General features: G+C 41.6%; 1 protein-coding gene across 2 annotated transcripts in view; it reads right to left on the bottom strand.

The window, feature by feature from the left end:
* USP9X (ubiquitin specific peptidase 9 X-linked) overlaps positions 1-18744 on the bottom strand; it is a 94694-nt gene extending 75950 nt beyond the window's left edge. The window contains exon 1 of one of the 2 annotated variants that reach the window (XM_062488120.1): positions 18476-18744. The gene's annotated coding sequence lies outside the window, so the exon portion shown is untranslated. The remainder of the gene's footprint in view (positions 1-18475) is intronic. The other variant, XM_062488119.1, reaches the window with a different exon arrangement.
* Between the last annotated feature and the right edge of the window lie 3087 nt (positions 18745-21831).

Here is a 21831-nt window from a genome sequence, read left to right as displayed (position 1 = left end):
TTTATTATTCATAAGCATTACCGAAGCCCTATCTAGGGGGACAGACCTATTTTTCCTTTAAATTAAGTATTCTGGCTATACGAAAGTGAGGACATATGTCACAAAATCTACTCTGCCATGCAGTAACAATGAATGCCAGAGTCTGCTTAACATGTAACAACAAAGCTTTCTAACAATCATACAGCAATTTATTTACACAATGATGCTCCCATGAAATAGCAGCTCACAGATGTGCTTCATCACAAGTGCTGTACTACAAAAAGGCTCAACAGCAGCAATACAAATTTGGGGTTGAAAGGTATCACTGATTTGTTTCATGCAAGATTCTAGGAACTGCCTTCTTAAAATCTTAATAAGTACTAACTCATCACAAGAATTATGATGTGAGTCTAGTTTAAAAATTCTAGACTTCTACCCTATTCCTTTATTTCAACCAGAACGACTTCTCAACTAGAAACACCTCCCCCAAATCTGTAACACTGACCTAATTCAGTAGTTACAATATATACACACCCCCACACATTTTCCATTTTCTTTCCTCCCTGTGCCTTGTACCTTTCAGGAAAGAGGAAATTATTTACATAATCAGAATAGAGAACTGGAGGTCGCAGCATTTCACTCATTAATACTGACATGCACTGAAAGTGAAATGCATTCAATGATTAATGCAAAACCTGTCATTAAGCTGCCATTCAGTAGAGGAAGAAGTATCTAACTTTGAACATTTAAAAAATACCTGGTAAGCAGCAATCAGAAAATGTTATCTCAAACAGCATATATTACAAAAAACAAAAGCCTTTTAAATTCCTTCTCCTAAAGAAGTGAGCGCATATGAGACTTAATCAACTGCATCAGGTTCCTACATTAGTTCAAAGCAATGAATGTCTTAATACTACAGTACAAGACAGAATTTGAGTAACTGTAACAGTTTAAACTAAAACTATTCTCAATGAAGAATAGGTTACTTCACATAACCTTTTTTTGGTGATCATTCCACATCATACACCTGACATTAACTCAACTGGTAGCACAAGTTTCTGGAACATTAAGAAAATTCATGCAAACATATAATCCTATTTTCCCTCAAATTCATATAACAAAAATACTTCAGTTCTTTCAGGACTCTTTTCTTTTTAATTTCAAACTTGGTGTTGGGACTAAGCTCAGCTAAGATACATCTATTTAACAGTATCTAACTTCACCCTGCACAAGATGCTTCTAAACTCAGCACTCACATGACTTTAAGCAAACAGTAAGAGCATAGAAAGTGAACTTCAAGACTTGGAGCCCACAAATTCTAATCAAAACAAACAGTATTCAAGCCAAGGCTGACAAGAGGATTTGGCTCTGCGCATCAAAGCAAAAAAGCTGACATACTCAAAACATATGAACTTGTTTCACAGCATCACAGAATGGTTAGGGTTGGAAGGGACCACAGCGACCACCCAGTTCCAACCCACTGCCATGGACAGGACACCTTCCACCAGACCAGGCTGTTCCTTTGATCCAACCTGGCCTTGAACACTTCCAGGGATGGGGCATCCACAACTTCTCTGGGCAACCTGTGCCAGTGCTTCCCTACTGGAAATAATTTCTTCCTCACACGTACTCTAAACCTACTCTCAGTTTAAAGCCATTCTCCCTGACCTATCACCACATGCCTCTGCTGTAAGTCCTCTCCTGCTTTCCTGCAAACCCCCTCTCAATACTAGGAGGGGGTTCTATGGTGTCCCCAGAGCCTTCTCCAGGCTGAACAGCCCCAAGCCTGTCAGTGTGTCTTCAGAGGAGAAGTGTTTCCACATGGAATAACTTCACAAAAGACTTAAATTAAGAAGAAAACCCTTTATGTCAAAGGACTGTTTTGCTTCAAAGCTGTAATTGCTGGAGGCCAGGCCCTGAAAGGGAACTGGAGAGCAGCAGCAGGTGTCTTTCTCCGAGACATTCACCTGCCAATAATTCTGGGGACGTGTAACAGTCAGACAGTGCAGCCCTGGTTACTTACAGCACATTATGCTTTTTCACAAATAATGTAATGAAAGGACAGGCCTTCAGATCACAAACTTAGTTCTGGTTCCCAGATGGAAAAGCAATTTCAGCTCCTGTTCTGAAGAAGTGTTTTGCTCATGTGACAGTAAACAGAGACAAATCCAAATATATAGCGCCCAGTCAATGCCTTATACAAAAACCCACCAAATGTTAAGACATTTAACTAAGTTCCCCTCATGGAGCTGTGGCCCTGTTGTCCTGCTTTTCCACAGCTGCACATCCCAGGCTGCTGTCACAAAGTGCTGAGCAGGACTGGGCCTCTCACTCTACACAACCATTCCTTCAGCTCTCAAGAGCTTACGCTGGGAGTTACACTGGTTCAACTGGTATCAAAATACACCCTCAAGGATAGTCAGTGTATCTCAGTGACAGAAGGAAGAGGGACATAAACGTACAGCCCTTATAATTCTATTATTTAAATTACTGGTCTAAACGTTTCCCAGCAAGGAAAAAACTACATTCAAGGCACTGGTAAGTAGCTAAATAACATGGGGTTTTATGGCAAGAGATGAAAATTTTAGCTGGGATAGTAAAAAACCCCAGACTGTCCAAGAACAGAATTCAGTAAATATAAAAAGCACTGGTAAATGCACACACTAGAACCTAAGAAAAGCAAACTTACTAAGTGCCTTCTAGCTAGTAAATGCAAAAATCTATTTTAAAATGCTTAAATGTTTTGAACCATAATTTTCACTTACTGTAAAGCCCTTTTCTTGAATTCCCAATGAACATGCAAAGAAGTGGGTAAGATTTCCTTTTACCTTGTATTAATAGAATGAGCTACAACAGGAAACACCTACAAAACTAAAATAACAAAAAAAAAAAAATCAAAGAACATCAGTATATAGTTTGTTTCAGCCAGACCTAATTCATACTGCTATATTTTTTTCCAATTATGCTATGGTTCATTTATGCACAAAGCTGCCCTTCTGCAACCCAAAAAATGTCTTCTTGGCAAAAGAGCCACTTAGGACTGAGTCAATGCTTCAGGTCCAACTGCAAACCCAGTCCTTTTCCAGCAGCCACAGAACAGTTCAGTCATGGCAAATGAATACATTCAAGGTTGGTAATCTATCATCTATGGAGTAATTGTTATTGTATCATTTTACCTATCACTACTTCAAGAAAATAGCATTTCTAAAGTTTGCACTGAAGACTGATTAAATGCTCTTGGTCCCTTACTCCTGTTGTTAAATCCAGTCTGGTCCTGAATTCATCCAATTCAAAAGCCTATGTGGCAGTTACACCTCTGCAAGCTATGGACCAAAGTTCACCATCCAATACACTTGAGCACAGGAACAGTCCTAGTGTACTGGGAATGCATTTGGCATCCTCCCTTTTCACTAGGTACAAAGAACACTTTTACCAAATATGTTACTCTTTATCATTTGTGCTTCAGGAGTTACATTTAAAGATGGTTTCTCTCTATGTACATTACTTTCAACTGAAAGTGTTATCTATATATAGGTTGTAGTGGTATCAGCTGCTTTTCTTAGCTCTGTCTGCTAATTCAAGCAAACAAATGTTTTCTTGCATCACAAGCTAAAAGACCTGTAAAACACACATTTTACACATATTGGATCTGTTCTTGAAGTCCACAGTTTAAAAGCTCCTAGCTTGAAATAATGCCTTACTGTATATGCAATTTGGGGCTTCAGAACCAAGGAGGAGATACCATGTCATGTGTAGGAAATGCTGCACCTCTTCTCAAAAGCTGGAAGGAAAGGTAAGTTCTCCTGCTTTTCCTGTGTGCCTGACTGCCAGTTCTTTTGAAAGGAATGTGCCAGTTAAAAATACAGTTTGTGTAGTTCTTGTCTGCTGATTTCTCAGTTCTTTTTCTTCTTTGATAAGCTCAAAAGTCAAACAGAATAGAAACAGCAATCTTAAAAGGACACCTTTATTCCCTAACTGCAAGAGAGTAGATAAATAGCTGCAAACCCCAGAACAGCCAGGCTACCCTGGCAATGGATGATCTCTCAAGTTCTGTAATGGGCTCAGATATTTGATTCATCCCACTGCATTCTCATCTTATTAGGGCAGCAAATTGGTGTGGAGGGAGAACTTTTTGGCTACTTACTTTTTTTCTAGATGTAAAAGGCTGTAATTCACAAGTTTCTTATCAGTTCTGTGACCAAAATTATATGCTTATATTTAAAAGACAGTGCTAAGATTTATTCTTGCTACATACATACAATTGTGGTGCCCATATGCAGTTGCTTTTGTAAAATAACTGTGCTTTTTGCCATGTTCACCAATATATACAAAGTCTTCTGTATGTGCTTTTTTCCTAGGTAAATGACCTGATGGTTGCTAGTGCACATTTTATTGTGCCAAGCTTACCAGATAACTTATATTACTCTGTGATGTAACAGAGTACTCGGTGCTTGTCACCCCATTCGTTTGGGTGCCACGTGCAACATTTATTAGTAATTTTACAGTTTTATCTATGCAATTGGTAATATATTAACAGTATGAAATTGTGAATTGCTAGGTAAAGGGTTTTTCTAGGAATGTGCTCCTGTTAGTTAAAATCATGTTAATAATTCTGGTTTCACTCAGTACAGGCTCATTTTTTTAAACTCTGGTTTTTTCCTATAAATTTAATCCGACAAGCATGTTACAATGCAGTACAGAAATTCTAACATCTTTTGATTCTCCTCCTCTACTCTGCTCTCATGAGAACCCACTTGGGAGTAGTGTGTATAGTTCTGGTGTCCCCAGTATCAGGACATGGAACTGCTGGAGCAAGTCCAGAGGAGGTCACAAAGTTGGTAAGAGCAGTGGAGCATCTCCCTAACAAAAACAGGCTGAGAAAGTTGGGGCTGTTCAGCCTGGAGAAGGCTGAGTGGAGACATCACAGCAACTTTCCACTATCTGAAGGGGGTCTACAGGGAAACTGGAGAACAATTCTTCATCAGGAATGGTAGTGACAGGAAAAGGAGTAACAGGCACAAACTCAAAAAGGGGAAATTTAGGTTAAATATTAGGAAGAAATGTTTTCGTTTGAGGATGAGACACGGGAACATGCTGCCCAGGGAGGCTGCAGATGCCCAACCCTGGCAGTGTTTAAGACCCCTTTCTTCTTCCATCATCAAATGCTTGGACCTTTAACTTGGTAAAAACATTGGGGTTTGTATCAAATATTGTGAGGGTAGTGGTGAAGCCACTGATAGTACACATCCCAGACTTCACCTCTGCAATTCATGCAGGAAGGTTTCATTGTTATTTTGGGTTGCACTAGATTCTATAATGTCTCTCTAAGTCAGGTCCTACTGTTAACTAGAGAAGAACATGGGTCTTGTAAATTCCAAAAGACATCCACAGAATATCTCACTTCATTTTTATGAGTGGGTCTCAAATCTTTCATAATTGTTAAGAACTTTTGTACCCTAGCTCTAGCAGAGGATAAACAGAAGACAAACCTCTGAAACCTCCTTTTTGTTGTTTTCTTCTGCTGCTAGAGGGCTCACAAAGTAAGCTCAGATTTATTTTTTTTAACACAATTTCATAGGCAGGATTGATGAAGCTAAAATGATGAGGTATCTACTTCCTCCTCCAACTACAGGAATATTTAAGAATAGAATTATTTTGTTCAACTGCACGGGACCTCCAATGATCATCTAGTCCAACTGACTCAGGTTTACAGATAATACCAACTGCAGACAAAAATCTAAAAAAGTTAATTAGGAAAGTTTAAATCAAAACACTCCCCCTTTGAGGTACTAGAGCTATTTAACACTGTTCACAACTCCAATTCTTCCTAGGGAACAGAGTAAAAAAAGGAAATAACCCTTCAGCATTCCATCCTTGGAAGATTCTGCCAAACCATACTGATGTCCAAATCTTCACTCATGTTCAGTGCCATCCTCAGCCTTGTTTTCTTCCAGAGATACATAAACAATTGTGGATTCTGTAATTTCTGATGAGATTCATACATTTTACCAGGCCACTGGTAAGTGCTGAATGGTTTTTGCTACTTTCATTCTTTCTCAAGTATCTGAAGGGAAGGATAATGGCATCTTGCAGATTTGTCCCACTTGCAGTTTTAAAACATGGCCTTATTTATAGTATATATACTGCACTTAAGGCTTTGCAAAACTCAGGACTATAAATATTTTAAATGCTGGCTAAAGTCATTCAGCCAGTATATTAGGGATATTACTACAATGTTATTTTTACATGTTACTTGTGCATTATTTCTTAAACCCTGCTTATGCACAGCACCTGATGTGTCACCATGGTGTGCAGACCCAATACCAATACTGCAGTTGGACTATAAAGATTCTGGTAGAAAAGTGGAGTTTAAAACTGGGCTGCAAAAATCAGACTCAGCCCCTCTGGCTCCCTTCAGGTTCACTATGGAAAACTTAATGGCGTCTCTAAACTATGTTAAACACTGTAGTAAAGAAAATTAATTAATTAGCAGTAGTCTTTGCATCCAATTTCCTGTGACATTATCAACACATTATGGAAATTTTCACACAAAGTATAAAATCAACACAACTTACTGCTTGGTTAATTGTAAATAATTAAAGCATGATACAGCAGCTAACATAGGTATTAAGCTGGAAGCAGATTACATTCTTGAATCATGACAAAAAAAATCCTTGTGAAGTACCTTGATATTTTTAAATGCTTTAAATTCAAATATCTAAGCATTCCTGTTATTGTACCACCTTTAATTTCACTTTTTTTAAACTCTGCTTTTCATGTAATGTTTAATCAGCACAAACTAAGCACAAGAACCCAAACTCTGCCATCATTATTGTCAAGTGTAATTCAAATATCTTTAATACAGAAGAGAGACCAGCATTAAAATTCCTGTTTCAATAAGCTTCTTCACAACTGTTTAACAAATCTAGCCAAACTTCCAACTAGTTTCAACGTACCAACTGCCTACTCAGCCTGGCGATTTTTGTACAGTTCCATGTCACATAACTGCAAGTAAACATTTTGACATTTTCTGCTGCCTTGCAACCATTTCACTCAGAAGATACTTAGCCTGAAAAATCCAGCTTGCACAAGCTCCCTAGAGGTGTTACAAGATGATAGCTCATGTCTTTTAATATTGTCTGCCTTAAACGTGCTCCATTCCAACCAAATTCATATAAGCCCATCTTCCCAGGCAGACTGAATGCTCCAGAAATCCCTGAAAACTATCTACCTGCTTCAGAGAACTTGTGTAACAAGTCCCTTTAAAAATCTTGGCCCCTCTATAGGGAATTAAGAAGTGACAACAGAACAGCAGTTTTGTCTTCTGTCTTCATGTTCCTTCTGCCAACATAATGAAGGCTGTAGTTTGATATACAGGCAGAAAGATAAATAGCAGAGGAGGTTGGAAAAGAACAAGAAGCCCCTAGAAAGTACAGTAAGAAGAAAGCAGGGTTGGAAATAGGAGAATTATTTCCACTATGCCCACTCCCCCCCAAAGACCCAAGAAGTGACACCACTGCCCCAGAAACACAGTGTTCCTGTATCCATAGAGCCTATTAAAAATCATGCCATAACCTTCTTTACTGAGAAATGCAGGAGAACACAATCAACTATTATCACATCCTAAGGACTGGGGATGGGTTTAACAATCCTGTTGCAGCTATCTGAAAACCAGGAAGTCATTCAAAAACCCCACAACTCACCACACACAAAATAAAATCCACAACACATACTGCTGCTGTTCTCCCTGCACTGAAATAATCCCTTAAACTGCCAATCCCATAAACCCCCTTGCTAAACAGCCTTCCCTTGAGTCACAAAACACCCTACAAAGATTCCATTTCAGAGCTGAGCCTACCAGCAGGCCAGGAGAGAAGAGGAACATTGGACCTGCTCTTCTCAGGAACAGTGCTTAAACCAGCACCACGTGAGAGTGACAGAACTCCAATAAGGTGGCTTTGCCACCACAGTGTGTGCATGGATCTATTCTGCTTTTGGAATCTCAGTGTGAAACAGGAATCTTATCCCTCAGTGCAAGTATTATATCCTGATAGATTTTAGAAAATAAGTCTCATTGTATTTCTGCACATGGACAAGTCTTTGCTCAGTGTAAAGCCTCTCTGTCTGAAATCAGGGAAGTCTCTGCTGTGACAAGAAGGGAAGGAGGGCAATCCTGCTGGCTTCCATCCTAACCAACTTTTTCACCACTATGGAATTAGCCCTTGCATCACCAGCCAGATCAAGAAGCCAATCTGGCTGAAAGGTAACTGGAGGATAGGAATAAAATAATTTTAGTTTTCTGCTGCATCATATGCCATATGAACACTAACAATGGCAGGAGAAACAGGAAGAACTCATAACCATGAACAGAACCAACTTTTTCAGCATCACTGCAAATCTCTCATGAAATTACACCCTAGAAGATGAGGGAAAGGGAAGGAAACAGAATACAGATCATTACAACTAGTACATATTTAACTAATATATAAGCAAGGTTCACGTACATTATAGCACAAATGAGTCTTTACAACACAGAGAAGTCATAAAGACCAAAATTCTTCCCAAGCATAATGGATATCACAGGAAAGCACACAGAGAAAGCTGTTTAGCAGATGATAAATGCTGGGAATGTCAGTCCACCAACAGCACAAGTTCAGTCATGAAAGAAATATTAAGCAGCCACAGCAAATAATGCCAAGTGCAAGAAGTCTGAGAAGGTGAAGGCAACAAACTGTCCTGGAAATTATGATAAAGCCAGTAGAATACTCAGCAGATTGCAATGAGTCAGGAAAATTATCTGGCAGTAATGCTTTGAATAATCTCACTACAAGCAGACAAGGACAAAGCTACAGCAAATAACACAGAAGTTGTAAAACACAGAAGGTGGCAAAAATTTTACTTCAGATGACCAAAAACAAAGCAAAACAAAATGCCAGAGTTATGAAACTGTAAGCAAAACTCTACTATTCAAACATTACTCGGAAACTCAGGTAGGAAAAAAAATGGAACTAGCGATGACAGAGTATGAGGAGCTGAGTACAACAGCTACATCCACTGTGACATTCAACATCTTAAGACTTTTTCACAAGTTTTCATTTAACAGAATTTTGTGACTACATGAGAGACAGACACAACACGCTCTCTGTATTTGTCAAAGGCTCAATTTGTCATTTTTCTCCTACCTAATTGGAATTTTCAGAGTAATCTGGTTTCCACTGTAATTTCATTTCCATCAAACTAAGTCCCCTGGGTAAACAGTAATCAACTGAGGCACCAGGAAGAAAAATTGTCTGTACCTTATTTGACACAGAAGTTTAATGATGTTTTATAAAGAAAGAAACAGAACTTCAGAAATCAAAGGGAAATCTCTGGCTTATAAGACAGCTACACAGAACTCCCCAAAGAACAAGTGTCTTGTTCAAAAACACTGCTGGAGAACATACTGGCCTTTTTCAGATTAACCTTTATATCCCCCTCTCATTCTTCTGGGTATTGAGAGAAAGAGAAAACTGAGAGTGAGGAGGTACAAGAGCAACTTAAGACAAGAAAACTACATAGCACCTGAATATCTAACAAAAATTATGACAGGAAATTTTATGGAAAGTTACGACAGGAGGTAGGTTTGACAGCTTCTGTGTCTCAGTTCTTCATCAATAACACAGAAAATACAAGCTTTTCAATTAATGCTTGGCTAACTTACAGGATGAGAATGGAAATAACCTAAAGAGCCTATCAGGTTTATTAACAGAGGAATAATTCCACTCAGTATTTAGACACATGCATTTCCAGAAAGAATTCAACAGATAAAATACTGAATGACAATCCAATTGTCTGACTGAATGAGTCAAGGATCCAATGGGAAGAAGAGTTCCTAAGTAAGGGGGGGAGGGGGTGGAGAAAAAATAATTTAATGACAAGCTTCATTCTCCTATTTTCCATGTTTATGTAGACTTAGAGAAACTTTAAGTTCAAGACCAAGTGCAAGGTACTACATATGGGTCAGAACAATTCCAAACACAGGCACAGGTGAAGGATGGAATGAAAGCAGCTTTAAGGACTTGGAGGTGCTGGGGAACAAGCAGCACATGACCCGGGCAATGTGCACTCAGCCCAGAGAGCCAAACGTGTCCTGGGCTGCATTCAACACCGTGTGGGCAGCAGGGCAAAGGAGGGGATTCTGTTCCCCTACTCTGCTCTGGTGACATCCCACCCACAGTGCTGTGTCCAGCCCTGGGATCCCCAGCACAAGACAGACTTGGACCTGCTGGAATGGGTCCAGAGGTGATCAGGAAAAGGACCAGAGGGCCAGAGCAACTCTGCCATAAAAGACAGACTGAGTGAGCTGGGGTTGTTCAGCCCGAAGAAGGGAAAACTCTGGGGAGACCTTAGAGGACTTTCCAGTACAAAAAGGGAACTTACAAAAAAGCTGGAGAGGGACTTCTGACAAGGCTCTTTGCATCAGTTGTTTTTCTCCACACACAGTTTTAAAGTAACTCCACTGAGCCATCTGACAATTTGATTAAAAAACTAATAATGGACAGGTTTAAAAAAATAAGCTTTTAGTTCTGTTGAGAAATCCACTCTGAAATACAAACCCCATGTCCTGATGAAATAATATGACGAAAATAAACTTTTCACTTCCATTTATCAAGAATCTCTGCAAGAACAAGGCACCTCAAACATTAATCTAATATTGCAGCAAGGCAAAGAAAAAGCTCTACTGATTATATGAACCCTGTGACAAGTAGCTGTCTGTAATACAGACACTTATTCACAGCTAGGAAGTGTCTCCTAGCATCACCAAACCTGGGGAAACAGAACATCAGCTATTCAGCAGAGACAACTCTCCTTCAAAGCAGATTACTAATACCTGACCAAACAGGCAAGTAGGAGCAAACTACAAAAATTTTAACTGCATTTTCTTATTAAATCATCACAAAAATAATGAAAATATCTTAAGAGAAAGCAAACATTTCGGCAGCCTATGTAAGAAGCAAAGTTTTTTATACCTACAGAAATGTATCCCCACAGTAACTTCTTCACAACTCCTATCAAAGTAAAAATCATTGCAACTGAACTGTTGAAATGTCAATATGGTTGTTCAGGCTTCTCCTCCTCCCCTCCGTTTCTGGAACAAAGTTCTAAGACAAGAATTTTAATTTATGAAACACACTAGAGAAACTGATTATGTCAAATATATGGAATAAAGAATTCTAGCGGACAACTGCAGTTTAGAATTTAAGTGATGTACAATGCTAAACTCACATTTAAAGCAAATTTTGCTGTTAGACTAACTGGAAGTAGAACCAAAGCATCAGTCTTCATTTTAAGCGTGAACTACTACTTATTTATTGTATTTTCACACCCACAAAGAACTGCAGTGACTCATCAACACTGCCAAATTCTGAAACTGTATTTCAGGTGTAGCACAGTGTAAGCATATACTTGAAAGCACAAAGCAGGAGAGATTTTTGATCCTCTGCTCTCAACTGTTGAGTTACTCACTGCTGGCCTACATAATGTCCATAACCTGCACAACACCTCAGCCCACAGGGTGATACTTGTACCTGGATAAATGGGACACAAACAGTGTATTGAGTATCAATACAATTTCAACTTCAGAAAAAGATGATGTTCTGAAGTACCATCTACGGATCAACCAACACAGTGCAGTGGAACTTCCAAATTGAACTCTTATATTGGCTCTTACCTGCCAACAATGAAACTAAATTAACCACTATCCTCCTCCAGCTGCCTCCAGGCAACATATCCTTCTACAGAGTTCTACTGGGCCTAAATATTCATACCATTATCAGGAAAGTGATAGAAAATAAAAGGAACACTCATGACAGAATGTATTACCAAACCCTCCTTCATCTAGTCAAAAACCTCAGAATGGTGCAGATAAGTGGAAAATTCCAGTCATACACCTGCTAACCAGAGGCTGGGACTGATTGGGTTTTTTTTTATTACATGTTCGCTCACTGCAAGGTTTCACTACCACTGAACTCACTGATCATCTCACTAAACATCACTCAACCAATGGTTGCTGCAGCCATCCAAAGAAACAGCAAAAAAACCCCAACCTTATTTTTCTAATCCTATATGTGGAAGGGAAGGAAAATAAAAATGGCTTCCCAAATGGTGCAAAGGGAATTCATATTTTCAGCTACATCTTCACTAGACATGTAACAAACTGGCAACCACAGCAACCTGGCTGAACTGCTACAAGAACACAAACTGTAAGAATTTTCAGGTTGTGCTCCTGCCTAATTATCAAAACTATCACAAAGAGATACCGACACAGCAAGAGAACTGCAAAGCACTTCAGAAACCTGACATTACACCTCACCTAGGGGAAAAATTCAGTACGTCCTCCTAGAAAAAGTCCCACTGCACGAATGTGTGCACACGTGTGTCTATGTATGCACACCACTATAAGCATTCAAGGAAAAGCTCCAGGGATTTTAAGGTCCCACTATGGTTAATAAAACACTGTCTGAAAGACAAGTCAAGACATACGGAGAGCTGTGCAGAACTGGAACCTGAAACTGTAGAACCAGCCACTTGAGTTACATCTTCAGGCTCCAGAGGACTTATGTCACAATTTAAGATTGAAAAAAAAAGGAAATCCTCATAGCTAAAGGATTCAAGAAAACACATTAAAAGAAGACATAAAAAATTACCAAATAATTAATATTCTTTTTCTAAATCAGAAATCTACAAAGTTTAAGGTTTTAGTTATCAAAATTGTACTACTTCATCGGCTTATTCACCTATATATTAAGTTAAACAGATACATCTTTCTCATTTAAGTTTCAAATTCATGGACTTGTCCTGTTGAAATTTACTAAAAAGCACACTGAAATACTTTATCGCTGAAACAGAAAAACCATAAACAACTCAAGGCTCATTTACCAAGATACCAGTATGTTTTGACAACACTGCTCATTCCTATCTTACATTAAAAAATAGACTTTTCCTCTCCTCACTGTCAAATTTACTTCTGGACAAGAAAACTGAAGTTCCACCCCCAGCCAACACAGGCCTGTCCCCACTATCCCACACCACAGTGTCAGTGAGGACACTCTCCTCCAATCAAAAAAAGCCTCTCTGGTTACAGAAGAAATCATAGCTGACACACATCACTACTGATTTTTCTGACATGAACACATTTCTAAACAATCTTTTTTTTCCTTCATGCTATTACAGCTAAGACCATCCCAACACGAAAACAAACCTTTTCCTCTTCCCACACCTAGTCCTGCTGAAGCTCGAGAAAAGATTAAGCAGCAATTAAACGACTTAAGGACTGAACCCTATGGAATTTGGAACCTGCATTTTTCTGTCATTCCATGTTGCCATTCAACTGTTACAAAAAAAGTGCTACTTGTCTTAAAGGCTCTTCTAGGAACAATTTTCTATTACTTGAGTTTTGGGTATTTTACATGAAATCTTAATGAAAAGACAGCTCTGAATTTCCCTCCACATACTTTTCATTACTTTAAAGCAGTCATTTGAACACTTCCTATAAGGAAAAAAAAAAGAAAAAAAGAAAAAAAAAGAAGACTTTTGCAATTTATAACAGAGAGGATATGAGGAAACTCATGCAACAAGGATGTCTTGCCTTCAACACAGTCTTGAATCCCAGCTTAAAAATGGAATTTGGAAAAACAGCACATCTCTAAGGAATGATGTAATCTGCAATTCCCCTCTTCTGAGTAAATCCACAGCTAAATGCTAACTACCTAACAGTAGGATTTGCTGAAATGTCCATGCAAAGATCTAAATACAAGAAAAACACATTTTTGTGTTGGCAGGTACACCTGTAAGGAAAACCAAATCACTAAACAGGGTTACATAGTGGTTTTGTAAGCAGATCCAGGATGCTACAAATAAAAGCTTCCCACAGTAACATTCCTGATAGTTACTCGTTACTTCCAAAGTGTCTTCAATCTGACTTCATGAAAAAGAGCTGATAATACCAGCATTCACCTAGATCTTAAATCTACATCCCATGGATCTCTTTCAGAGCTGTACTGACACAAAGTTAACCAAAAGTAATCATTCTCATGGTCAACAGTAACTAACCCTTTAAGAAAATCATTAATCAACAGTGCTCTTTTAAAAAGCAAGCTTGGGAACATACCTATATCCCAGAGATTTTAATTTCCAGCGTTATAATTTTTATTTGAAAACACATCAACAACTTGCAACCAAAACACCTTAATAATAAGCAGACTGAATTCAACTCTCAATAAAATGAGTTACTAATGGTTAGCTTCTTATAAAACAAAGCAAATACTAGAAAATTTGTAACAGAAAATGCAGAAGAAACTGGTTGTGCTGTTTTGCTCCCTCAAGAAAAACAAAACAAACCTAAAACCAAAAGAGAAGCAAAAGGATTTAGTATTAAGTCACAACTGGCTACTTTAAGACTTTATTTACTTTCCTCCTGTCCTCTGCAGTGAGCACAGTTATTAACAGCCCTCCTGTAATGATCCCAACACCCCATTTTAAATTACTTTACCAACGCAGATCTACAGAATGTGTTCAATGCACCAATGGGCTCAGGTGGACACTGTAATGTATCAGAAAGGCAGCAGTTGACATTTTGAGAGTTCAAGGTAATGACAGAATAGTTTTCTGCCCTGTCTACCTACTGAAGACTCTAAACAAAATATCTAAATCCCCAAGTGCAGAGAAAACCTCTGTTAACCATATACTCAAGTAATGTTCTAGCCTTAAGCATAAGAGAACCAGCCAATACAACATAACTGTTCTAAAAAGGGAACTCATAATGAATTATGGTTTCATAATAAGAGTGTGAGAACCTTCAGGTGTTCCTCCATTAGTAAGAGAACAAAAAAACTAGATTTAATACATGGAAAAAAGTCACTGTGTTTTTCTAACATAGAATCTGAAGCAGTTCAAACTTCCCAGACAGAAAAATTCAAGTCTCACTGCATGCAAGTATGTGCTAATAGAAGATCTTCTTTGCCTCCTTCACCTCTGCTATGGAATACCAGAACAAGGCTCAGTTATGTTAAAAATAAAAGTAGTGTTGTGTATTTACAGATCACAGGTAACGTGTGGTATGAGACAAATCTACAGGAACAGCACACAATGCTACCAGCTTTGCCAAAGACAAGGACTACAATGAAAGACTTTACCGAGCTGTGTTCCCAAAACATACCCTGAAGCACAGCTTTAAACTTAGAATTCTGGTTTTCAACAGGGGTAATATGGATAATAAAACTGGCTGCAGCTACACAGAGGTTGAAGAGAAGACATAACCATGTAAGAAAAACTTAAGATAGCTGCACAAGAGAAACCATGTCAACCTGTTCAGATTACTATTAATGCTCACACCCAGCAAACAACTGTCTACAGCACACTAAAGCCTTCACATTTACAACTTTTCAAATGAACACAAAACCCAGCAAAGTTTCGTACATCTTCACACTGGTCTCTGCAAGTGCTGGATAAGCAAGCCTCTTCTAATTACAAGAGAAAGAATTAAAGCAAGTACTATAGTTTCAAGTGTTTTGCAGGGTTTGGATTGTCTTTGAAAAAAAAAAATCACGCTTGAAGTTAAAAACAGTAAGGGATACCTTTGAATAACCTACTACCCAAATAAGGCTATCTTGATCTGCATGTTTTCAAAATATACATATTTTTCATCTCTTAGAGTAGATAAAACAGTATGTCTAAAAAAAAGTGAGTAAATATATATACACACATATATATTTACATACAGATATACAAACATATCTCTACACACAGAGTACTGCCTAACACAAAAGTGTTTTCCATTCAAATATCTGAAATAAGTTACGAACTTGTCTAAACCAGAGAGGGAAGAGAGAAATACATGGAATTTAATATATTTTCAATACACACCTGACAGAAACAGAACTTCAAAGTAATCTAAAAATAAATTGTTCAAACTAATAAATAAATTAATTCCTACCCATTCTTACCCAAGGCTGTTTTCATACTAGAAGGTCCTAAACTAATTTTAATTTCAAATATAAGATGTCTTGGAACAAAGCTATTACAGGAACCTTTATTTTCTCAGAAGTCAATTTAATTTTGCAAAATAGATACTAATCACTGTTTTAGTTTATTTTGAGTCTCTCATCTATGAATTTCAGCATATTAATAAAATGCATAAACCTAAAAGTGTGCCTTTAGAACACACAGAGTAGTTGGACTGGTCTGCTTCTGAGTACAGAGGCACCACAACTATGGGGAATAAAAGGTTTATGTAAGGGTGACAGTGTTCCACAGAGACTGAGAACAGTTTTGCTACCACTATCTTTACTGATTACCACCCCCAGATGTAGTCTTCCTGTCAATTCCACGGGCAGAGAAACTGCCATAAAGGCCAAATTCTGCAAGACATGAAGCAGCAGCCAGGCAAGATTAACACAGAAGCTTCCCCAAAGAAACACCCTGAACACAGACTACACAAAAGCAAAGTCCAAGACCCACTGGAGAGGGAAAAGTTACTATGATACAACCTTACATTTATTTCTGGTTAATTCCCTCCCCATAAACATGCTTATAATTTGAGTTTCTTCGCTGCAGCTTTGTGATTGTTTTTGGGTTTTGTACACAGCTATCATTAAGCATCACTGTTGTCTGGGGTACTGCAACAGAATAATCAATACATGTATTCTACATGCCTCCCTGAAATTCTGGGTATCAGCTGCTGTAGTTTGTTAGTTCAAAGAATAAATTTCAACTCCAAGAATCACAAGCATTATTTTAGAAAACAAAACAAAAAAGCCCAAGCAAACAAACAAACAAAGTCCCTCATGTATGACTTGGGTTTTGCTGTAATAAATATGCAACTCGATCAGCAACATTTTTGGTGGGGAGGCCTGACAATTTCTCAAGTAAAATATGAAAAAAAAAATAAATTCCAAATACAATATGAATAGTAAAGCTAGCTGCCTACAGCTTTCAGTCACCCCTAAATCTTTCTGACTAGGGACACTGTTTCTAGTCCATAATCAATAAAGGTCAAACCCCCAAACACGATCAATAGCCCCTTCCTAAATGTAACAGTCTTACCACCATTTGTCATGCATCCCAGAAGCTGCTGAAAAGCCCATGTTACCAGGTCTGTCACAGCAAGTGTTGCCACAAGTATACTGAAGAATGGATAATAGTATCTCAATTCAACAACTTTTTATAATAAACACTGGCCCCAGTTCTGCAAGTAGGTCAGCAAAAGCAGGCCTTGTGCTGGCTTTGAGCCTGCTACTTCAGAGGGTCTTTGGGCTGATACAAACGTCCAGCGATATAAACACAGCTGCAGAACTGCGAATATAAACCGAGTTGTACAGATAACAGGAAAACAGCTGAGAGAGACACAATATGTCTGCAGCGAGCCTGGGAGTCCCGTGAACGTTTAATTAGAACAATTGTTTTCTGAAAGGTTCTTTTTTTCCTCTACAGTTGCAAGCTACTGCAAATCTTCAAAATACCTAGCTGGACTTCTGAAGGAGCAAGCTGAAAATTAAATATGGCATCTTAAAAACTACCCCAACATTTGCGGATGCCTCTACAAGAGGAAAAAAAAAATCACTCAAGAACAAATAAGTAATTTTCAAAAGCAATTCCCACTGTATACAAAGCTGCACAAAGTGGGACGGCACATGTTAACACAGTGGCAAGTAACACACAAAAACCCCAACAACCCATCCAACTGGTGAAATCCCGTTTTCTCGAGGACAATAACAGAGAGTATCTGCGGCCAAACTACACACAACTACCCCTGCCGCACACGTCGGGCAAGGGAAGAGGGCTGTCCTGCCTAAAATAAATCGCTACAGACAAGCCCTAAGACACAACTCCGAGGAGAAGCGGCGCGGTGAACTGCAGAAATTAGCTAAAAAAGCCACGAACGTTTTTCGTACATGGAAGCCGGGGCGCTGGAAGCCGAGGCCAGAGGAGTGGCCTACGTGTTAACAGTGTTTACAGCGGGCGTGAACGAGCTGCTGCTGGTGGATTTCATTGAGACCGTCGGGAAAGCGCCTCGGCAGGGCCTGATTTCCAGGCGTCGCCCGGGCCTACGCGGCCCCAATCACTCCACCTCAGTAATGGCGTTCGGGGCGAAGGGAAGCGAGAACCAGGGGAGGCGATGCCGGTGCAGCGCTGCGGGGACGCACCGGGCCCTCCTCACCGGGGGGACCCGGCCAGAGGGGCCCCGGCAGGGCGGTCAGAGCCCCCCGAGGGCGCCAGGCGCTCCCCCCCGCCGGCAGCCGGGGATGAGGAGCCGTCAGCCATTTTCCCTCGCCCTCCAAAACACGGCGGTGCGGGGCCGACACGCCGGGGCTCCGAGGGAGGCGCTGCCGCCGCCTCACGCCCCGCGGGTGCCGGGGAGCTCCGTCCTCACCCCCAGCCGCGCCCCGGCCCGCGGAGACCCATCCCCGGGGAGCACAAACAGCTGCCCGGCCCCGCCCGGGCACTGCTCCGCACTCACCCCCGCACCGCTTCCCCTCGTCCCGCGGCGGCTGCTGCGGCGACCCGGAGTCCTCCTGGGCGCTGCCTCATGCCCGGCGGCCGGCGGGGCAGTGTCTCATGCCAGGCCGCGGCTCTGAGGGGGCGGCTCCGCTTCCCCCGGTTCCCACTCGGTTGCGCTGCGGCGGGAAGCGGGAGGGCAAATCCGGCGCCGCTGCCCGCGCTCGGGGTGCCGGCCCTGAACGCTTCTCTCTCTCTGGGGCGTTTTTCCTGCGTCACCAGCTGCTGCCCGGCGGCGGCGGCGGCCCTGCCTGGGCTCGGGCTGGGGCTGGGCCGGGGCCTGCGCGCTCCGCTCCGCCCCGTCCGGGCACCGGGCGCACGCGGGGGGGGGGTGGGCGGACGCGCGCCCGGGGCTCGGCCAGGCGGGGGTGGCGGGGCAGGGCCGGGCTGCGGGAGCTCCGCGCTCAGGGCTCGGCGGAGCGGGGGAGGCAGCGCGGAGGAAGGCGGCGGTGGCGGCTCCTCGCGCTCCCGGAGGCGGCGGCGGCGCAGCCGCGTCTGGCGGGGCCCCGTGGGCAAGATGGCGGCGCCGGCAGCGCCTTCCGCACCCGGCCCAGCGCAGCGGCGGTTCGGCCACCCGAGCGCGGCGCTGACGGGCTGCCCCTGTGCCTGCCCGGAGCTGCCGCTCACGGCCGGCCCCCGGCTGTGTCCGTGTGCGGAGCGGGGGCGGCGGTGAGGGGGAGGATGAGGACTGTGGGGGACGCACACGCACGCACACACGGCCGGCGGCGCGCGAGCGCGCGCGGGGCCTGATTCGCGTCGGTTGGGCACGCGCGCGCTCTCCATTGTGGCCCGCGCCGCCGGGCGCGCGCCGGGGCCCGGATGATGACGTCAGGGCGGTGACGATGGTGACGTCAGCGCGGCCGCCTCCCGCCGCGCTGGGGACGCGAGGGGAGCGGGACCCGCGTCCCTCACCGCCCGCGGGATGGCACCGGATCGGCGGCGCCGGCGCTTTTTAAGAGCTACACGGACCTTTTGTTCCTCTTGCAGGCTCCCCATGGCAGCGGTCACAGCACCGAGCCTGGCAGAGCTCAGGGTGCGTTTGGACAACGCGCTCGGGGCACATGGTGTGACTCCTGAGCAGGGCCTGGAGTTGGAGTCGATCTCTGGGTCCCTTCCCGCTCTGAATATTCTGTGATTATTTGGTTCTTTGTTCTTTCTTTGATACGTCTGCATTTACTTGTCCACAGCATGAGATCGGTAGAACCCCAGTCTATGTATGTGATTTGTATAGCGACCGGGAGGATTCAAGCCTGGATTTAAAACCTGAAAGAACGGGAAAGGATGCATTGTAGCAGGACAGAAGTTTGGCAGATATGTGGAACTCGAACTTCAGGAGTACCTGAAGTGGTGCTTAGTTTTGTTAGTCTGTATTCCAAGATGAAAGTCTCATTTTAACAACATCATTCAAGAATTTCGGAGCAGGAAGTGTAAGGTACAGTATTGAGCTGAAAACACAAGAGGAATTTAGGCTCCACAGGTTGGAATTTCCTTGAGAGGCTCAGGCTGACAACCTTAATTCTTGTGCAAAACGTTTTATCTTTTGGACCATGCAGCCACAAAAGACTAAAAACCCAAAGAATTCTCATTTCAGAAGTTGGAACAGCATTGGATTGGTGTTTTTCATTAAAAAGCTGGAGCTCAAAACCAAGTGGTGATAAGTTCTGATATTTCCTAATGTAGCAGAGTTATTAGTTTTTTGCTGGTTATTAAATGGTGTGATTTGGGATGAAAATCTGAAGTATCTTGCTGTGTTAGCCACTCAGTAAATAAAACAAGGGGTGCAGCTGCTTCGTCACAGTGCAAATGCAACAGTTTACTGAAGGAATAGCTTTATAAGCATTTTCTTCAACAATAAGAACAAGTCATAACCATGGTGAAAGTCTGCAAGTGTAAGTCTTTTGTGTTTGGGTTAGAAATACATGTAATTGTATCAAAACAGCCCTTTTATCTGTGTGATTTTCATCCTTCTGGGCATGTTATTGTGGCCTCCTTTTTTTGTCCTTATCAACGACTTTCAGCTTTTCCTCCTATTTCCCATTTATCCACTTTGTTTTCCAGGGAAAGCATTTAAAACAGCTGCACCTATAATGCTTGTATCTTCCCTTGCCACCACAGTATTCTCTCTCAAGCCCTTCACTGCTTATAGTAACTTACAGAGGCACAGCAATACCTCAAACAACTGTAGTTGCCTATATTTAGACATTAATCTTTAAAAATAAACTGCTGTCTTTGTTGATGGTAATTTCTTTTTGTTTTTAAGTAGACCCTTGTTTTAATGACAGGCCAAATACTGTGTTCCTTCTGACTACCATGGCTTTTTTTAGCAGAGCCGAAGAGTGACACATCAGTGGATTTTTATAATGTGGGCAATTGTCCACCAAGAAATTGACTGTCAGTTCACATAAAATTCAACAACAAAAAAATACATGAACAGTAGTTGTAGAAACAGTGGTGATGCAACTTGTAGGAAGTATTCCTTCTTGTGAAGAAGCATTCCTTCAGCCAAGAGAAAGAGTGGAAGCTTTGATTATTTTAATTGAAACCTTAGGCTTGGAATAGATGAGGAACCAATTATTCCTCAACTCCCCAGGACCTCTGGTGGTACTTTTCAGGATCTGGATTCTACTTTATGTACAATTTGCAGAAGCACAGCAATCAATACTAGAGGAGTTTTGCACTTGCATGGGGAAAAAGCCAAAACTATTGTCGTTTATGTCTGAGCTCCTGCCAGGCTGAAAGGTGTATTCTGGAGTGCCTTGACAGACCAGCAGTTGCCTGAAGCCATGCTAATCGAAGGTCACACTAGGCTGAAGCACACAGCTATTTATGGCACCAAATAAAAGAAGGTGTAGGGCCTGCAATGGCCCTGTGTGTTTCCTGAGCCAGCAAACTGCACACACTGTGGAATTCTTCTCCAAACAAGGATCTATGCCTGCCCCTCTTTGCTCAGGCTTCTGAGGGCTTTGCTGTGGCTCACCTTGTGCTACACTCTTCTGCCTGAGAAGGTTCACACACCCCATTACACTACATGTAAATGTTACCACTTTGTGCAGCAGCTGTGTAAGCAAAAGTATACAAGCAAGATAAATTGCTGATTAAAGAATACCCATGAGATGAAGACAGAAGTCAGTAGGCATTTACAAATCTAAGTGCTCCAAAGCAAGCATCCACACAGAGAATTGCGACAGAATTCTGGTTAATTCCCTGCTGTATGCAACTGTTGGCATGATTAGAAGTTGTTGGTGTGATTAGAAATGCTTTTCTGATGTCTTTAATCCAGTGTGAAACTGTGGGGAAGGGAAGCATTTCCCTGAAGAC

The sequence above is a fragment of the Cinclus cinclus genome, chromosome 2 (assembly GCF_963662255.1).
Source record: "Cinclus cinclus chromosome 2, bCinCin1.1, whole genome shotgun sequence".
Classification (NCBI taxonomy): domain Eukaryota; kingdom Metazoa; phylum Chordata; class Aves; order Passeriformes; family Cinclidae; genus Cinclus; species Cinclus cinclus.
Note: the sequence above shows the minus strand (reverse complement) of the source record. Positions and strands in the feature narration are given on the sequence as shown.